Genomic DNA, 19388 nt, shown 5'->3' with positions numbered 1-19388 from the left:
CTGCACTACAGTGTCAGAAATCCATCCACCTGGTGTGAGAATAGAACCCACAGCCTTACCTGTTGTTCTACTGACACTGCCATTGTCTTTTGCCTCTCCCGTTAACTGTGATTTTCATGTTCTAAATATTAAGGGTCAAATAAAGTCTATAGGGTGTTGAGTCTCGGGGCATGAGGGCTGCAACATTATTGTTTGCAGACAATGTTGCTCTCTGGACCTGCAGTCATTGTGATGTCTGGTGTACACTTCCAAGTTTGACTGAGTGGGGTAAAAATCAACATCTCCAAATCAGAGTTCATGGTTCTCTGCCAGAAAAGAGTGGATTGATTTTTGTAGTTGATAGGGAGCAACTACCCCGTGGAGAGGAGTTGAAGCACTTTGTTTTTTGGTTGAGGAGTGTGGTGATAAGGAGACTGACCAGTGGATTTGTGCAGGAGTGACAGTACTGCCGGCATTGCACTGGGCTCTAGTGGTGAAGATATAAATGTTTCATAGGACACAGCTCTCAGCTTCCTAGTCAGTCTGTGTTTGTATACTGACCTGTGGTCATGAGCTTTGGTTAGTGAATGAAAGGAAGAGATCATTGCCAATGACAGAAATGAGATTCCTTTGCACTGTTTATAGGTTAATACTCCATGATAGAGTGAGGTTGGCAATCTGGATAGATGTCAGAGCACAGCCTATGTTCCTCTAGAATGCATAGATTCAGATGAGGTTATTTGGGAGTTAGTGAGGATGTTCCACTAAAGGAGGTGATGTAAGCACGGCTCCACGGGGGAAGACCCTAGGCCAGACAGTGTGCACTAGAGAGATTATACCTTGTATCATGATGCCACAGGAAGACATGGGTAATATTAAGGAAGTCTACTCCATTCTGCTTAGTTTGCTACCATTACAGTATTTAGCAGGAGAAGCAGCTTAGAAGATGGATAGAAGTTCTTCTGTTGACATAATTTTGCCTGGTACTTTCTATATTCCTTTAGATGACATTTGACATCACTACTCCACTGCCTTTGAGTAGTTATTTACTCTGTGAAATGACATTAAAATAGCTTGATGTTTGCAAAATACCCACCTGAGCATTCCTGGGACACTTATTTAGAACTCTGGCTGAAGAAGTGCAGTGTGCTGTTTACTCTTCCATCTACTTTTACTGAACTAAATAAAACAGTCTGGCTGTATTCCTAAACATCTAGATGGGATGCTTATTTCAGAAACATTCACATTTGATTATCACATGCAGGAGTTTTTTATATCAGCAACTGATTTTTAGTTAGACTGGGCATTACGAGTGTCACTTGTCTGCTTGTAAACAAAGTCATGGGTTATAAATAGACAAAGTTCAGAACTATTGAAATTCCAATCCTGAATCATACTTAACACTCTGACAGGCTCTAACTACATAAATAAAGTAAATTGAAGTCTATTTTTCCACATTAATGTATACAAAATACCATCAACCTCCCTGTCTTTTAACCAAAAGGTGATACTGCCATAACAAAAACAGATACAATCATAGGACTACAAACTAAGACATTTAACATCAGTACACTGCAGCTCCCAAACATGCATGTCATGCAAGCACTACTCTTTAAAATAAATATGTCAGCTATTTCTTTTGAACTTGTCTGAACAAAATTTTCAGACTAGGCCTAATCAAGGAAAAACTTTTGATAAAAAAAAATTAGTTTTGCTAATCTTGAAAAAATTCAGTTAATGTAATGAAACTACTCAAAGCAAGAGGGGGATGCATTTTGTTTTTGTTTAGTATTTGTTGGCTATCACTGCATGCTTTAAGTTCAACATATTTATTTTTTCCTGAGTGTCCATTCTTCCTAGCATAGGCTCCTTATCAGAAGTGTGAAACCTATTAATATGACTTCCAACACTTTGAAACATAAACTTTAGTTCAAGCAGAAAAACAGCAAGATAGATGGGTATGTAGTTTATGAAAGCACAGATCCCACTTTGGCTCTGTCAACTTTCCATAACTTCTTTTTATACAGGATTATAATCATAACTAATTTACTATCTGTTGTGTTATGGATGCTAAGAAATTCGCCTTGAGAATGAAGCAAAGTGAAGTCTGAGAGATGAATTAATCTATGTCAAGAGCATGTAATGAGTTATTATCAGAAACCTATTTATAATTCTACTGCATAGAGTTTTATTGTTGGCTGAATGCATTATAAGTTAAAGGAAAATAAAGTTTAGGAGGGCAAAGTGTTTTACAAGCCTTGAAAGTTGAGAAACACTTTGCACTGAGAGTTGACAGAAGCAAAGTGTTCCTGTGAGGGACTAATGGCTTTAAAAGCTGTGGAACACATTTCTCAGTCACTCCTTTTGTTTAAACGTGTGGTATAGTGAAGAATCTACTAGTTTCTAATGCTATTTTAGATTCTTCCACTGTTCTTTGGCAGCCAGTACTGGCTGACATTAGTCTTTAGCGTGAAACCTAATCTTAACAAGTATTTAGGGGTGGGTTAACAAAAAACTTCTTAAGCACCGAGCTTGTATTTTTCCTGTTTTTTTTTTTTTTTTTTTTTTTGTATAGTGTTGGCATTTCATACACTATTACCCACTCTTAGAAAAATAACAATTAAAGGAAATTAAGCTCCTTGGTTAACTCCAGACTTAAGAATGCTCAAAAGAAACAGAAAAAAAAACCTGTGTGGACTGGAAGAAAGATTAATAAAATGCTATTAACCAACTACCAAAACCTACAATGTTTCAATCACATGAGAATTAATTCAACAAAATCAGAATACTACAGATGGTTGAAAAATGGACTGGGCAATCCTAATCCTCTTCTGCAACATCAATAGTACAGTTTGCAGAAGACACCGCTGCTCTGGAACAGACTCCCCCATCTACATAAAACAAAGTTCATCTTGATCCATTTTCAAGCACAACTTAGATCTACGTATGGAAAACAGAAAAAATTACCCCAGGACATCCCCCATGCTTTATCGCATGCATGGGCCCCTCAAATTATCTACTGTATGATCCCAGTTGCTTTCATTAGGGGGTAATATATAATTATTGGCCATAGGGGTGGGTAAGGCCAATCTACAACCAAATTTGATAGGTTATTTCAAGCACAAAAAATGAAATTAGCTAGGCTTAAAATGGCCCTCAATGGCAGCTATCCTAGTACTTACCTATGAAACTATGACCCTAAGAAATTCTGGAAGGCCAAGAAACTCAAGTTTTCCCTAAACTTAGCTTTACAAACTAACACAGGAAGCACTTCCTGCTATTAAGATTACTATTTTTCTCCACCCCTCTTAAAGCACACATAACACAGTTAACACATATTTAGTGTTACTCAGACTCTTGAGTTTCCACAATTGTCCTTCTAAAGGAGTCTAAACAAAAAACATTCACTCCCTAGAAGCTCTCCTCACCCTAGAAAATGCTGATGTCTGTGCAGTCACTGAAACATGGCTTGAAGCTGCAGAGAGGACACTGACAGCGCAATGTTATAATGCCTTCAACACATTTAGACCAGTTACTACACAGACAAGGAATAAAAGTAGAGGTGTCTCGATTTACATCAAAACTAAATATACCTCAAGGGTGGCCAAACAAGACAATGCACTTGAGCTATTCTATGTTCAAATTACCATAGGCAAATCCAATACCATTTCCTTGGAAGCTATAGGTTCCCCTCTATGACCCAAGAAACCCATACCATGTACTTAAACTTATTGGAAACACTCATCATCCAACCCAGTACTATATTCATGGGTGACTTTAATTGCACCACTATTAACTGGGAATCCTATATGACACCAAATGTACAGGCACAGAGATTCCTGGATTTTGTAAACACAAACTCCCTGGACCAGATTGTCAATACACCAACCAGGAGGGCAACTATACTGGATCTGGTCCTCACTAATATGGGAGAGTGCTACACATGCTCCTAGTGTAATGTCTTCTCTGGTAAGGTCAGACCACAAAATGCTCTCCTTTGAAGTAAAAATAAAACCTGGACCCCAGTTAACCCTGGAATATTCAGGAACTACTGTAAGACTAATGTCCTGCTATTAAGTGATAACCTGGCAAAATTTGAAGCCCCCATAAACCCTGAGAACACTACTGCCTATGCAGAACTGTTCACAGAAACCCTACACAAGCATATTAATAGCTGCACAGAGGCAGCTGTATCCACCAGGAAGAAGTACAGAACTAACTCAAAAAGCAAGCCACCCTGGTGGATTCACAAAATCAATAGGCTGTATAACACAAGGCAGGAAATCATGGCAAAAATTAGGAGGTGCAGCACCCAGCAGATAAAAACGCTCTTATCAAACTAAACAAACAGCTCAGAGGACAAATAAAGTCTACCAAAGCCAAATTTCAGGTAAAGTTGGGCTCCCAGGCCAAGGGCAACTACAAGGCATTCTTTAAGTATGTCCACAACCTCAAAGGCAATACACAATTGTGTGCAGACCTTATTGTAAATGGAGCCACCTATACTGAGCCAGATGATATAGCAAACCTACTGGCTGACAAATTCAGCTCCAACTTTACCCCTCTCTCCTTCTCAACCTTCCCTCAGGAAATACCATCAAATATAACTCCCTCAGCTATCACTAGGGAACAGGTCTTTAATGCTCTATCTAAGGTCAAGAATACTGCATCAATGGCCCCAGACAATAACCCAAGTTGCCTTCAAATAGCATGAAACATGTCCTATCAATCCATCTGGAATTGCTATTTAACTCTAGCTTCCAAACAGCCTTCATGCCTCATGAATGGAGAACAGCAACAATCATCCCTCTGCACAAAGGTGGGTCATCTACAGACTCTGGAAACTACAGACCCATAAGTCTCACTAGTCTTATACGTAAAGCCATGGAAAGAATTATCATGGAAATGATAAGTAATGATATAGTAAACCTCCAGACAATGGACCCAACCCAGTTTGGTTTCATCAGGGGCAGGTCATTCCTACTCAGCCTGGTGGATTTATTTAAGAAGATCACCAAAGCAATGGATGAGGGCAAAATGGTTCACACTGCCTATCTTGACCTGGCCAATGCATTAGACACAATACACCATTAGGCATTGTTGACAAACTCATGAGGTTTGGTACAAACCCATATATCAACCAGTGGATAGCCAACTGGCTCACAGACAAGACCCAGGAAGTTAAAATTGGGGAGTCCATTTCTACAAAGAGGCCAGTCACAATGGAGCCCTCAGAGATCAGTCCTTGGACCACTCCTTTTTGGCACTTACTTCTCTGACGTCAAGGTCAATGTCAATGGTCTCTGGCTGACTAAATTTGTGGATAATTGTAAATTAAGCGCTGTCATTTAATCCCACACTGACACAAATGTTCTCCAGGAAGGCCAGACACAGACAAACAACTGGTGTCAGATCCACAGACTAAAACTAAATATCAGAAGTCATCCACCCCTGGTAACTATCATATTGACAGCACATCCCTTACAGCTGACCCAGTAGTCAGAGACTTGTGGGCACACATAGGTAGTAATATAGTCTTTAACCATTGCATGTCAACAATAGTGAGGACATCATTCTATGTTGTTCAACTTATAAACAAAGGTATGTCATCTAGGTTCAAAGAAGTCATTGTTCCACTGTATTCGGCATTCATCAGACCTATCATTAAGTACAATGACCCCTTTGGTATGTACCTAACCAGGCATATATAATAAATGGAATGTCCATTCAGGTTCCTCACTAAAAGTATACAGGGATTAAGAAAAATGTCCTGTGCAGAACACCTCAAGGCCCTGTTCCTGTAGTCTGTCTCCTAGAAGCTGTTGAAGGGAGATCTATGACTGGCATACAGGGCATTGTCAAACCCCACTCTGATGGACCTCCTGCATATCATCAAAACAAACAACACCAGAATTACCTGTTCTAAAGATGTAAACATTGCCTGTGATATAAATAGGACCTGCTGGACAGACATGTATGTATCCCAGAGACTACTTCATCTCTGGAACAAACTCCCAATCCATGTGAAGTAGGGTTCCTCCCTAATCCAATTCAAGTGCCACTTGGACAATTGGATGGGGAACAGGAAATTCATCCCTGTCTTGGCATCTGTGTCTCTAATGGGCACAGGCAACCTGCAAATGGTTTATCTTCCAGGCCCCTGTTTGTAAATGTTTCATCTCCCAAGCCCCTATTTACACTTACAAAGGGTACCAGAACTTGTCAGAGATTTGGGATGCATGGCTAGGCTTAAAAAGACCCTTGTGGTCATTAGCCTAGTAAACACCTGTGAACCTATAAATCTAAACAAGCAATCAAAGATATAGTTGAAGACTGCACAATGCAGATTGCAAATAGGATCTTCATTTCCACATATTACATCTCAACATTCTTAATATAGGAAGCACAATCCTGGACAACCCTCTGATTCTGATTTATAATCTATCATTATACACAAAAAGCTGCCACGTAGTTTCAAACAAGATTTTATCAAGTCTGTAACAAAAATACCTAGACCAAGCTCACCTTCTGATTATTGGCCAATAGCAAATAAATGCCCTCCAACAAAGATTCTACAAAGAACATTTACAAATATTAGAATACATTAAAAAGTACATGTACAGCAACCACTGTCTTTAATTACTGGGTTATATGATAACAGAAAAATATCTAATAACTGGAGCTACTTTTCATAACCTAAAAAGAGCATCTGAAAGAGTGTCTCATAGGATCATAGGAGGTTACTAGGTTAATGGCCCTAGGGCCCTTACAAGCCTAGCCAAACTACATGACCTGGGTTCTTCAACTGAGGTGGTTCACAGATTCAAAAGATATACTTGTCAAGTAGAACATTTGTAGTTACTGGAAACAATACCCTGAGTGAAACAGGAACCCTAAGTGTGGGAAAACCACAAGATTCTGCACTAACTTCATTAGTCTTTACTTTTTTTTCCCCTATTGGACCCCATTTATACTTGCCAGGCCCACAGTGCCCCACATCCATGCTTGGTCTGCCAGCAATGCTCCTACCTCCAGACTTACTCTGGTGTTGCCAGGGACAGTCATGGAGCTTAAGGGCATCCTGGCGGCTTGGCCATCTGAGGTTCCAGCTGATGTTTTATTCTATTTTATATGGACTACTCAGAAAAACAAAAGGCAGCAGGAACAGCAGCAGTGTATACCAAAGAAAAATGTAGAATAAAAACACAAACAATCAGGAGAAAACCAGGTCTTTTAGCGTAAAATGATTTAATTCATTATTCTTCATAGGCGACTTCATCAGAAATACAATTCACCACTACAAAAACACACTTAAAATACTGTCAGCAAGTGAACAATTAATTGTATAACAAGCTGTTCAACTCATAAAACAATTATTCAATTGAAGTGAACCATCAATTAACTTAGTCCCATAGACTACTGTTTGCAGTAAAAAAATACATTTAAGTAAAAACTTTATTTTTTAATATTAACTTTTCTGTTTTTTAAAAAAACATTTTATATTGACTGTGTTATTTAGCCCAGGATGTATGTAAGAAGCCCATCTTAGTTGCCATACCGCTTCTTTCTGTTCTACTTTGTTCCTATAATCACCTCCCCTGATGTCCTTGTTCACTGACTCAAGACCCGAGAAGGTGAACTTTTTCCACTTAATACATGTAGTGGAATGTTTGTACAAGGCATTGTTGATATTTATTGTTCTTACAGCATACAAATGTTCAAGAATACGTGTCTTCAAACTTCTAGTGGACATTCCCACGTAGAACGCCGGACATCTACTACACATAGCCAAATAGACAATACCTTCATTACCACAATCTAGTCTACCTGGAACAGTGATGTTGAAATCAAGGTGTTTCAAAAAACTATAAGAACCAGTGTGGATGTACCTACATACTTTACATCCCATACACTTATGCATACCTCTGTTGTTTACTCCTAAACAATGGGAAGCATGTCCCCTCTCCAACATATCCTTGATGTTACAATTTTTCTTGTACACAAAACAAGGCACCTCACCCAATACATTTACCATGTCACCATTACCTAAAATGAGTTTCCAGTTCTCGTTAATAATTTTACGAATCTGGTTGTTGTCCAAACTCATGTCCACTAGAAGTTTGAGGACACGTATTCTTGAACATTTGTATGCATTAAGAACCTCAGGGGAGGTGATTATAGGAACAAAGTAGAACAGAAAGAAGCAGTATGGCAACTGAGATTGGCTTCTTACATACATCCTGGGCTGAATGACACAGTCAATATAAAATGTTTTTTAAAAAACAGAAAAGTTAATATTAAAAAATAAAGTTTTTACTTAAATGTATTTTTTACTGCAAACAGTAGTCTATGGGACTAAGTTAATTGATGGTTCACTTCAACTGAATAATTGTTTTATGAGTTGAACAGCTTGTTATACAATTAATTGTTCACTTGCTGACAGTATTTTAAGTGTGTTTCTGTAGTAGTGAATTGTATTTCTGATGAAGTCACCTTTGACGAGTAGTGAATTAAATCATTTTATGCTAAAAGACCTGTCTTTCTCCTGATTTTTGGTGTTTTGTTCTACATATGCACTACTCACTTTCTCTTCCCCCTCCACTTACCATGCTTGTTGATCACATCCAATGACAACTCTCCTCACTTTCAAGATGGCTGCACACCGATAAACAGCTTAACTTCAGCTCCGCAGTGTAAAAAAAGAAATAGAAAGACAAGGGCCAGGAACTCTGCCACTTTTAATAAATTCAGTTACTGGATAGTAAGTACACTGCCTAGATGCCAGCAAAGAAGAAACATAGAGAACCTGACCAAAAATCAAATAGAAAAGGGGAAGACAAAACACTGACTGGGAAGAATCCTGCAGCTGTTCAGCAAAAAAGCAGTTCAAGCTCCAGCTTTGGTGCAAGACATGACTTCCGGTAACCTAGAGAAAAAAATAAGTCAAATGCACTCAGAGCTGATTAAAATAAATGAAACATTGAAAGAGTATAGCAACTCAAATAACAAAGGGCCAGAAAAATTGAAAGGCATTTACCTCACTTCATGTCATTAATGTTTGGAAGGATATAAAAGGGGAAGGGAAGAAGAATGAAAAGGGTAACTGTAAATAAAACAGTTTCTGTTCTTAACAGTATTGCTATACAGCTTTACATAATATAAATTACATCCAATTTAGTAAACTATTTTCAGTTATTTTGTGCGTGATAAAGATAGTAAAGTAAACAGATACCTTTTTCATTCTTCTTTTTTATCTGTTAAGAAATGTAAGCATTACAATGCAAAAAGAGAAAAAAAAGGCTGAACAAAAGCCCGATTAAATTGATAGGCTGTAATCTTAGGTTGGTAAGGTGGGGATAAGATGTAAAAGTACACAGATCATAATATATGTAGAGTTGATATGCTTTCTCTCACTTTTGCATAGATGAATGTCTGGATTAAGACCCTTAGCTTAATCTTATAACAAGTTTTACTTGGGAAACAGGTAAATAAGAGAACACTGATTGTAATGAAAAGTTTTCCTTTAGCAATAAATGTTTAGCATGCCTTTAGGAATCTGCAGCTGAGGGCTACATTTTTTTCTTTTCCTCTTATGTTTCCATGGGAACAAGTTGATTATAGGGCAATAAAAAGCCAGAACACTGGTTTCTTTAAGGCTAAAAGTTAATGTTTTCTATAAACATGCAAGGTACTTTTCATATCTGGGAGGGGAATAAAGATGAAAAAGAAGCAGACAGGAATTAGTGTAAGTAGGAGCGCAGGCAGTAATGTGTCTTAGCATAGATAACCTAAAAATTAGGTCAGATAATGACCTGAAAGCACATATCGGGACAGACAGAACAGGGTCTGAGGGCTGCCTATCACTATATGGGTTGGGGCATTGGGAGAAGTAAAGGAGAGGCCAATGGATAAATGAGGAAGCTTCTAATGAAATCTCTCTTACAAAACCATATATTATGTGATATACCAGATATTTAAAAGATAGATTATAAATGCACCCAATTCCAGTTGGGGTAGAGTTTATTGTTGATTTATGATGTCAGCAGTTTGCACTGAAGTAGTGGATCATGTAGAAGAGGAGTTGGCAGGAGTGTTATGTTTAGGCAGATGGCCACCATGTCATTTACTCTGAGGAAAGGGAATGGGACTTCCTCACTGCAGTGCTGAGCCCAGTATGAGGCTTGGACTACTGCTACATGCTGTGATTTTGCACTCTCTGTAGAGTCTGGATGTTTGCCCTATGGGTGTGCATATTTCAGTGCATTAGAAGCAGTGCAGACATACTGTCCTGGTACATGGATAACAACTAAAACCCTCCTTGTCAGTAACCAGTGATGGTGACTGCCACCTCTTCCTTCCTGTTTATGCTAAAAGATGTACTGGTATTTGATCTCTGATGATAAATATTGAAAAATATGTAGGATTTTTGGCAGTGGTACAAGGCAGGGGACTAAACAGAATGATAGCTAATAGGCAAGCTAGTGCTTAGATGAAAAACTATAATGGTACAAAAAAGAAAACTATAAATATTTATGTACAAAAGCTGCAGAAACCAAGTGTTTAAGACTGGGTAAATCAAACAGTCCAGTCAATAAAATGTAAGTTCAGTATCTGCTGAAGCCACAGGGATAAAAAAGAACTGAAATTATTGTCTGTTAACAAAATAAGACACACTACAGACTGACCTATATTAATAGCAAACCAACTTATAAAGCAGTCAGCCCATGGCTTAAAACGGCATCACCCAATCATACCATACACCCTTGTGCCTAAAAACAACCACCCATAAAAATTATGCATTTACAACACACTTATTAAATTTCTTACATTAAGAGTTGCCATTGCAAGGCCTTATATCACATCTTCTATCCTTTCTTCTTGTTCCTTCTCCTTTTCAATTCTGTTCATTAGCCTTGTTAGCTTGAACATTAATTCTTCAATCAGATTATTTTCAGGTGTGAGTTGTGTAAAGTTACATACTTTATTCTCTAGAAGTATTCTCAGGTCTGCAGATAAAATCAATAAAAAGGGTGATTCCAATACTGTATCTTGTTATAGTGAGAGTGCAGAATGAAAGGCCTTCTGTTTGAGCCCTGTGGTAGATACTTAACTTTGGTCAATGTATATTCATTGATCAATGGCAAGAATAACATGCTTCTGTCAGGCAGTGTTGACTATCAAGTCAGTTTGAGAAGACCTGGGGAATCAAAGGTGAGTTAATAATTTGTAAGTCAAAATCCTTGTTTTTCAGTTACAGTCATTTACAAAGAGTAAACCTTGTTGGTATTAGATGGAAGCTCTTTAACATTAGACATAGGTTCATAGGTTAGTACTAGGTTAACTGCCCTTGTGAGCCATTGTAAGCCTAGCCAATTATCCCTTGTGAGACTTGAACCCTGCACCTTGTGTTTGTAAGGCAAACACCTTAACCATTAGGCCACCCTCCAAATTATCAGCTGTTCACAACTTACTGGAAAATATCAACAGTCATAGACTGACATGTTTGGACTGTGTTACCTGCATTGCTGCGACAGGTAGCTGACTACATGTTACTGCCACTGATCCTGATCATTAATACAAGTTGTGATGATAGGAAGTACTGCCAGCTATGCCAGAAGTAGGGCAGTAGATGTGTAACATATGCCAATACAGCTAGCTGGAATTGTGTAAAGCATTAAATGTTACTTGAATATCAAACTGATTTGTACAGATGCTTGTGTTGAAAAAGTATTTGTAAAGTTGCTTGTGTTAAAATGTACCAACAGTGGGTCCTGATCTATTGTAACTGAATTCAATGTGTATGTTTTAACAGAGGATACTGGAAGAGAAGAGGTTAATCTCAGTTCCAGTTAACTTTGAAAAATAGTTGAAATTAAATTAGGCCATAAAGATTGTTTCTTACAGTTCTGGTTGCAGCAAGAGACAAAATATCTGGGAAACTAAGTATTAGAAAGCCTTCTTTATTGTCTCTAGCAGGGAGCTAATCACTACTCTGGAAGGGTAGAGGTTTGAAATTGTTTTATGACTTCCAGGAGCTGCAACAAATCTGAGCAAAGCTCTATTTGTCTTCATGGTAACACATAGGTGCTAAAATCTTGGCAGATTTTAATGCTGGTGATAGTGTGGGAAACAGAGTCAGATGACCAGATGTGATGCCATTCTGTAAACTATCTCAGAAATAATATTTAGATATTATATTGAGAAGTCTCTCAGTCAGACTGAGCACTCTGCTTTTGGAACCTGACATAGAAGGATCCTTCACCTACTTCATCTTGCTTTGCTCTAGTAGGTGACCAGGAATAGTAATTCTCTAAATCAGTTAGAAAAATATAGTGAGAATAGTTAAGTATTGTTTTTCTGTAACTGTGTGAATCTTTCCAGCTGTGTTATTTTTAATATTTCCTGTGGCTGAAACTCTGGTGCTTACTGTAAATAGATATTTAGTATTTTTATGTTCTTTTATTATTTATTATTAAATATATTTAAACTTTTCATTGTGGCTGGTGCTTTTTAGAAAATATTTAAGTTGTGAGAGTATTTGCATATATTTATTTAGTGATAACTCTGACCATTCCTGAAAGCCTGGCTATTTGGTCAACATTGTCATTTGTATTAATATTAAATTCACTCAGTATAATTGGATACCCTTTTAACAGCCTTATAGTAACTGACTGGTGGCAATAAATCTACCTTTATAGTTTGGGCAAAGCTGGTAGAGTGAGTAATCTGATCCAGCCTTTCTAATGTATGTGTGTGAAAATTAAATCTCAAAGAATGTGTGTGTCAGCTACTTTGAGCAGGGACATGAAGCACTGGTTTCACAGACAGTGTGGTGGAGGACTTGGCTTGGACACTCAGCTGAGGACTTAACTCTACTGCTGTGCCAGTAGGAAGCCTTACTGGGGACCTGAGGAGAGACAGAGAGAAACCCAGACCCCAAGTTGAGTGTGTTCCCTGTGTGCTCTTAAGGGAAATTGTACTTGATGCAGAGAGGTCTGCATCTGGAAATACTGAGTGTGTCAATTTGTATTCCAAGTGAACATCCCTCTCCCGTGTCAGTGGTGAGGATTCAGGCTCCTTGATTACTGGCCCAGAGTGGAGATATCACACAAGTATTAAAGAACAAGTACATACTAATAGACATTTAAAGCAACGTGATGATTACTGTCTTGTTCAAAGGAGGAGGTTTGGGAAACTATTGCTGAATTAGCATGTTTAGCGTTCTGCCAATGATACTTGATAGTAATGTGGTAGCAGGTGTGACACCTGTGCACTGGCCCAGTAATCAAGGAGGCTTGATCCTCACCACTAGTACCAGTGAGGGGTGTCCACATTGGGAGGATAACATGTACACACACACAGTAAAATACAATTTCCCTAAACAGAACACAGAGATCACAATCAGTTTGGGGCTGGTCTCTTCCTTTCTCTCCAGATCCCCAATAAGACTCCCCACTGGCACAGCTATAGGGTTCAGATCTCAGCCGAGTAGTCAAGCCAAAACCTCCAGTACTCTCTCTCTCTGTCCAACCAGCACCTTGTATCCCTGCCCAAGGTCATAGCTTCATAGGTAGGTACTAGGCTATCTGCCCAAGGGCATTTATAACCCTAGCCAGAGTGTGTCAGCTTTCGCCACCCCATTGATTAATTAACTGAGCCTCTGTCAAGAAGAGACAATGAAGTGATTCCAGGGATGTATTTTCTGTTACTCATCCACTCGTCAAGGTTTCTCTTGAAGAGTGTTAGTGAGGGGCTCTGCCTAATGTAGTTAGGAATTTTGTTGCAAAGCATGGGCAGTCTCTGGGACAGGAATCTATCCATCCAGCATGTTCTATTTATTGTTGTGGTGAGGTTTAGCTCACTAGAGCAAGTGGCTCGCAGTGACTTGGATTTCTTTAGGTGGAGCATGTCCATCAATTCTGAGTTGGACATGGCTTTGTAAGTCAAGCAGAGATCACCTCTGAGTAAGCGATATGCCACTGAGTACAGCTGGAGTTTTTCCAGTCGGGCTGCATAGGACATATGTTTGACACCAGTAATCCTCTTAGTGAGGCACTTTAGTGGTCTTTCCAGCTGTTGGAAGTGTCTTGTGAGGTACATCCCAAATGGGGCATTATACTCTATGATGGGTCTGATGAGTGACGAGTACAGGGGCACTATAACCTCTTTATTTCTAGATGTGAACCCTTTAGTAATTAGATGGGCTACATAGAAGGACTTCCTAATTACTTTGGCAATATGATTGTCAAAGGAGAGAATACTATCTACCTGGGCCCCCAGATCTCTTATTACCTCTTCTGTATTAAGGGGACTTCCATCTATGTGGTAATTGATGGGTGTTTTGTTTTTCCCAAACGGGATGACTATGCATTTTTTGGCATTTAGCTTGACACCATGACTTTGACACCAGGTGTCCATCTCAGTAAGGCCCTTTTGGAGAATGTCCATGTCAGCCGGAGAGTCAGTTATGGCTCCCATTTTGCAGTCATCGGTGAACTTGGTTAGCCATAGTCCTCCTGTGTTTCCCTGTACTTTTGAGAAGTATATGCCGAACAGTAGGGGTACCAGGACCGAGCCTTGTGGGACACCACTTGTGACTGGTTTAGAGTTGGACCTGGAGCCCGCTATTCTTACCGTGTGAGTTCTGTCTGTAAGCCAGTTGGCAACCCATCTCATGACGTAGGGGTTTATGTTCAGGCTGGTGAGTTTGTCTATAATTCCTGAGTGGGGAATGGTGTCAAAAGCCTTGGCGAGGTCCAGGTAGGCTGTGTGAACCACCTTCCTCTCATCTATGGCCTTGGTGGCTGTCTCGAAGAAGTTAACCAGGTTTAGTAGGCATGATCTGCCCTTAACAAAGCCAAACTGGGTTGGGTCAAGTGTTTGGAGGTTCCCAATGTCTTTGTTAATGAGTTCCATGATGATGCGCTCATAAACACACACACACACACACACACACACACACACACACACACACACACACACACACACACACACACACCTAGGGCCAATTTAGAGTGTCCAATCCACCTACTGCATGTCTTCGGGATGTGGGAGGAAACCAGAGCACCCGGAGGAAACCCCCACGACAACAGGGAGGACATGCAGACTCCGCACAGAAGGCACCCCAGCCAAGACTCGAACCAGAGAACCTCTTGCTGTGAGGTGGCAACGCTAACTGCTGCACCACCGTGGCTGCCCAGACTATAAGGTAGTAATCCACTGCCACCAACTACTCTTATTCAGCTCCTATAAAAGCCCTTACCAAAGGGTGTCCAATTCTACTGTGCAATGTTAGTATTATCCAAACAGCAAGTGTGACGAACAGCAAGGCCATTAGAGTGGCTTATACAGTATCACCAAATACATGCAAGTACTCTTAAGAGCTTAAATATTTCTACACACAAACCAGCCACAGTTAAAAGGTATAAAATAGTTAATAATAAATAATAAAAACACAAGACACTACTCGTAAATTCAACACAGTGATAATAGAGAGTTCAGAAATCACAGGAAAATACTTTAAAACAATATTGTAGGACAGTCTGACATAAATATAGAAAACAGCTAGATTAGTCTGGCTATATTTCTATCTATCTCTAAGAGAAATACTAGGATCTAAATAACTTTACTTACAGAGCAAGGCACAGTGCTGGTGAGTTGTTAACAGGTCTGATGACAAATACAAAATGCTCTTCTTTCTTTCTGTCCTCAAATTGATAATACACAGTACGGCTGAGTCATTTCAGATTACATCATTCTTGTCTCTTCCCTGATTTAGTTCCCAGGCTGACATAACTCAAAATGTAACATTTCTTTGATCTGCACCTGCCAGGAAGCCACAGCAATAAAATATACTTTACATGTGAAACCTGGTAATTATCTCTGTCTTAACACAATAAGCTCAGACATCCTGTCTCTGAGCTTGAGATCAAACACAGTCACAGAATCCTTTACTTATCAGCTTTCTTCCAGCAGGGTGTACTGTGGTTACATTTTTGGAAGCTTCAGAACATAACACAGTTTTCTTACATTTGTTACACAAGCCTGTGGATCATATTAATATTTACAATGACATAGGATTATTTACAAAATTCTATCTGGCTGGGCTGGCAGCCCCTCAGTGTTTCACAGCAGGGATGCCAGGATAAAGAAAATTGTCTTAAAGACATGACTTTTTTTCTCTCATATGTCATACTTATAACAACGTTGGTGTGGAAAATGTGTATAACCTTGCATCTTTTCCTCTCAGTATGTGAGAAGAGAGATGAAAGGAACAGAAATGCAAGAAATGTGTTTAAAAAGTAAATTTGTGCTGCAAGAAGTTAGCAAGTCCTATAATTCAAGAACATTGCATTTCAAATGGTGCAGCTCTCCACAGCTGTGAGGGCTTTGGATATTGATATGCAAAAAGTTAAGATATGTATGCAAGACCCTGTGTACTGGAAGTTTCTGTTGTTTCTGTTGTTTCTCGGTGTGTGAAAGAGTTGACATAATTAGCCTTTGCTCATGAGGAACTACTACATTGCATCTGTGGGGGGGTCTAAAGGGGAATATCTTGTTCTTCTATTGTTGCATGAGGTATGTTTTCCACAGAAAAAAATAACGTAGTCTGATTACCCTTAGGCTATCAAAACAGAACTGATGACCCCAAATACATATACATATTTGTGACTGGTTTTAGCCTTGTCTTGTTCTGTCTTGTAGTAATGTGCGAGACCTTGGTGAAAAGGTTTTCTCTGTCTGTGTATTTTTATTAATTTGTCTAACATAGAGTAGTTTGGTCCAGTAATGCTTTGCTAAGAGACAGCTATGGTACTTAAATACTGTTGGTCCCATTCTTCATTACATCATATTCTGTCTGTATAACTTGTTATTTTAATATTCTTTGTGCACTTTCTCACTCCTCTACATATTAAGCTTCTATCTGCACTGCTTATATTGCTTATATTGCTTATATTGCTTGAGAGACTAGACTGGACACACTGGAAGAAGCTGTTGTTTACTGAGAGAGTGATGAAAAGGGGGCCTTGGGTGACAGGCCAAAGACTCCAATCTGTAATTGCCTTGTAAGCAGTCTAGTATGGCTGTGGATATTGGAAGTTCATACCCAGGATAGTGGTGCATATTCCCCACCCAGGATAGCAGTGCATATTCCCTACCCATGATAGCAGTGCATATTTCCTACCCAGGATAGCAGTGCATATTCCCTTATGTTCTTGTGGCATGGTTGAATTTTGTGAACTGATTATTGAATCAGGCTTGTGCATAATTTCTTTCTTTCTTTTACTGTAACCTGTTGGGCATCAGCAATAACTCAAGAGGCCACATACACTACTGCCAGCTTGTACCTTCCATAATATATGGGTTGACAATGGTGGGACTCAAGTCCCATCTGTGTCACCTGGCCATCACAGGTTGTAACAGCTCTCAGGCTGTTTACTAGAATTCAGTAAACTAACATAAACAAAATGTGGTTTTACAACAGACCATAGTATCCAAACAGCAGTCACGATATTGGTAGAATAAACCTCCACCAGTGTAGATAAAATTTTACATAGCAGTAATATTTTTAAATGTCTCAAAAGCATTCAGTCTTGAAAACCATAATATATTGACCTAACAGCTAATTCAATTATGCTATAATGCTCTGCACTGAGATGGTTTTCAGATATCTGTCAGGTAGAAAACAGGTTGTGGCCAGGCAAAATGCTCTTTTAGACCATTATGAATTGCTCATAGGAGATCCACAAGAGTCTATCTTTGGGTTAATCCTTTTCCCTGTATATACCGATATAGTGCATCAGCAATTTAGGGGGAAAAAAACTATTTTAATATACTATGCTGATAACTTGACAATTCTGCACAGTGCTGAATCCAGGAGGAGTTGTGGACAAGTTTTAATTCTGTTATAAACTGGATTTCCTAAAATAGACCAAAGAAGCAAGCAACAAACAGTACTATAACAGGACAATCTGGTTCTATAAAATTATACTGAATCAAAAAAACAATAAACGGGTGCAGAGTTTATATAAAATCTTTATTATTATATGCATCTGTAATCAGAAATAAATGCACAAGCCTTTATATAACATGCTTCTTTCTAGTTTTTAAAATGGACATAAAATCGCCACAATGAAAATTGTCTTAACACCACAAGACCATAGGAGTAATCAACTTAATAAATAAGATTTATTTATTTGTTTATTTGTTTGTTTAGCAGGGTAGTGCACTGATCAATATTGACCATTTCAGGCTCAACCCAGATGAAATAGAAAACATTTCACAACCAAAAAAAAATACAGAAATGTGAGCAATAATAGAGTAGTTCAGACTAATTACATAGAAAAAATGTGTATTTGCATTCTAGTGCACAAACACAATGCAATGTACAATCAAGCAGAGTATAGCATGCAATATATACATTAGTTTCTAAAGTGGATCAGTCTTCAGTGAATCTTGAAGGAGGACAAGAAACTCAAAAAGGAGACAGGTTAGGTGATATGTCCTGCTTCAGCAGGAGCATTTGGTTTGGACGAAGAAGTGCTTTTTGAGTTGCATTCTGAATTTGGAATAAGTCTCAATTTCCTTAATGTTGATGGGGAGAGCTTGCCAAAGAGTAGGTGCCTGAGAGGAGAAAGCATGTGCAGTTCTGTGGAGTTTGGTTCTAGGAGGTAAGGAGAGCTGGTGTGGCTTGTAGTGCTCAGGTTGTATGAGGAGATTCTTTTTCATGATGCCTAGCTGTAAGTGAAGTAAATATGTGGAGTTACAGTAGTTTGTAGAGTTGGGATCCTAAAAGTAGGTTAGATCTTTGTTTTATGGGTAGCCATTTGGCTTTGTTAAGGGTGATAAAATGATGCTCACAAAGAGGTGAGTTTGTATGGAATTGGCAGATGCTGTTAGGGATAGTCTGGAGTGCGGACATGTTTTTCTTGGTGGCAGAAGCAAAAACTGGGATCCCAAATTCAAGTTGGGAAAGGAGAACTCCTTTGCCAATGGCTGCTCTGGCTGTTTGGGATAGAAAAGGGGAGATCTTTTTTGGCCCAGAAGAGGATGGAGGTTATTTTGCCTTTCACTCTATCTATGTGGAAATGGAAATTTAGTGACTGCTCAAGCCATAGTCCTTGTTATTTGAAGATAAAGGCTTTCTCTATGGAATGGCTGTATAGGTTAAAGATATATGTGCTTGGTGAATTTTCTGGACAGTTCCAACAAGTATAGTTTTGGTCTTGGTGGGGTTGAGAAGTAGTTTATAGTTTATGAGCCATTAGTGAAGCTCATGTAAGTCTGACTGATGTTGGCACTGAATGTTTGTATGAGAGTAACCTGAGTGACAAATGACCATGTCATCAGCATAGAATTATTTCTTAAATTTGTCTATTTCTTTACAGTCTCTGGCTTCTCAAAGTTCA

The 19388-nt window shown here is 38.9% G+C and overlaps 1 protein-coding gene across 2 annotated transcripts in view; it reads right to left on the bottom strand.

Annotated features, from left to right (window-relative positions):
* Positions 1-19388, bottom strand: part of LOC122798530 (uncharacterized protein KIAA0408-like) — a 108200-nt gene that overhangs the window by 79293 nt on the left and 9519 nt on the right. The window contains exon 1 of one of the 2 annotated variants that reach the window (XM_044067558.1): positions 8586-8663. The exons of the other annotated variant lie outside the window; for it this stretch is intronic. The gene's annotated coding sequence lies outside the window, so the exon portion shown is untranslated. Of the gene's footprint in view, positions 1-8585; positions 8664-19388 lie in introns of those variants that run through there. 2 annotated transcript variants of the gene reach the window in all.

Source organism: Protopterus annectens, chromosome 3.part1 (assembly GCF_019279795.1).
Source record: "Protopterus annectens isolate FY-2018-M chromosome 3.part1, PAN1.0, whole genome shotgun sequence".
In the NCBI taxonomy this organism is placed as follows: domain Eukaryota; kingdom Metazoa; phylum Chordata; order Ceratodontiformes; family Protopteridae; genus Protopterus; species Protopterus annectens.
The sequence above is the reverse complement of the archived record's forward strand: the minus strand, read 5'-3'. Positions and strand labels throughout refer to the sequence as shown.